A 1,992-nucleotide genomic window follows, 5' to 3' on the forward strand; every position below is an offset into this window, starting at 1 on the left:
CAGTAGCTAAACAGCAGGAACAGTAGCCACCAGCGGACAGTAGCACAACAGAGGACAGTAGCAACAGAGGACAGTAGCCACCAGAGGACAGTAGCCAACAGAGGACAGTAGCCAACAGAGGACAGTAGCCAACAGAGGAGCAAGTAGCCCAACAGAGGACAGTAAGCCACAGAGGACCAGTAGCCAACAGAGGACAGTAGCCAACAGAGACAGTAGCCACAGAGGACAGTAGCCACCAGAGGACAGTAGCCAACAGAGGACAGTAGCCACCAGAGGACAGTAGCCAACAGAGGAACAAGTAGAGGACAGTAGCACAACAGAGGAACAGTAGCCAACTCCTCTGTTGGCTACTGTCCTCTGGTGGCTACTGTCCTCTACTGTCCTCTAGTCCTCTGGTCTCTAGTCTTCGACTCCATGAYCCCCTGTCTTAGCCTGGTCCCAAATCTGTTTGCATTGTCTTGCCAACTCATATGGTCATTGTCATTGTTCCTCTGTCACCTGTGCATCATACTGGAATGAGAGGACGTACATGCGTTTAAGGACAGGTGTTTAAAGACAGGAGTTTAAGGACAGGTGTTTAAAGACAGGTGTTTAAAGACAGTTGTTTAAAGACGTGTTTAAAGACAGGTTTTTAAAGACAGGTGTTTAAAGACAGGTGTTTAGGACATGTGTTTAAAGATGAATGCTTGGTTTTTGTCATAGGACATAACGAAATGGAAGTGATCTGGTTTGTTCTCTCTTTGTTCTTCCCACGCCCTTTCTCCTCCTCTCCCCCTCCATCCCTCCATCCTCCTCTCCTCCCTCCCTTTCTCCTCCTTCCTCTCTCTCTGTTCCTCTCTTTGAAGTTGCACTGGATCTACCGACCAACAGCTGGAAGCAGGAGAACAAATGTCCCTTTAAACCTGCTTTAAATGTCCCTTTCATCCTTGTCAAACATAATATAATAGTCCCTTAAATCAATGTTCCTGTCATTTTCCCTCCTCAAGGGAGGTGTTTTGGGTTCCTGGGGGGAGGCTTGGTAGAGGCAGAGGGAAGTGGAGATCAGGTGGGGGGGGGTCAAAGGCAGCCGCCTGGAGAGTGGTAAAGGGCGATGCGGAGGATGAGGTCAGATCCTTACCCCCAAAGCGACCCTCGTCACTTGCTCCCCCCCTCCCCCTTTAGCTCCGTGACCCCAGGAGGTTGTGACCTTTCAGGTGTGGCTTTCATAACAGTTTTTTGTTCAATCCAGTCACATACTGTACTGACGCACATACACTCACACGGATTAACTCACATAGCTGTGTGGGAGCATGAACAAACACACAGACGCAAGCAATAGATGCAAGCATGCAGAAGCACCTGCACATACACACACATACACACGTACACACACATACACACACACATATACAGAYGGACAAACAGATGCAYACATGTACAAACACTGGGGCAAGCACAGACGCACACGCATACACACACACGTTAACATATACAGACACCCATTTGCCGAGATGAATGTACAATCATTTCTGACTCTAAGGCATCATTATGAACCCACACTTTGACATTATTCAGTATCTTGATTTTAYAATAAATTGCATTCTTTATTGATTAAGCATTTCACTTTTAATTATAATGAATCAACAGCAACAATATTTCTCCTCCTGGTCCCACCGCAATTTATTGATCAACACTTTTTCCATTCTAACCAGATGCAAAATCCATAAAGCGTTACATACTATGACTATAAGTATATTTTGTGCTGGGTTGGTGCGTGCGTGCGTGTGTGCATGCATGCATGAATGCTGTGGTTATTAGACACTCAGTATCTTGTAATTTGTGTAATGAGAGAGAGAGAGGAGAGAGAGAAGAGAGAGAAGAGAGAGAGAAAGAGAGAGAGAGAGAGAGAGAGAGAGAAAGAGAGAGAGAGAGAGAGAGAGAGACTTGTCGAGACCGGATAGAGAGAGAGAATAGAAGAGAGGGGAGACAGAGAGAAAAGAGGGAGAGAGAGAC

The sequence above is a fragment of the Salvelinus sp. IW2-2015 genome, unplaced genomic scaffold, assembly GCF_002910315.2.
Source record: "Salvelinus sp. IW2-2015 unplaced genomic scaffold, ASM291031v2 Un_scaffold1856, whole genome shotgun sequence".
Taxonomy (NCBI): Eukaryota; Metazoa; Chordata; class Actinopteri; order Salmoniformes; family Salmonidae; genus Salvelinus; species Salvelinus sp. IW2-2015.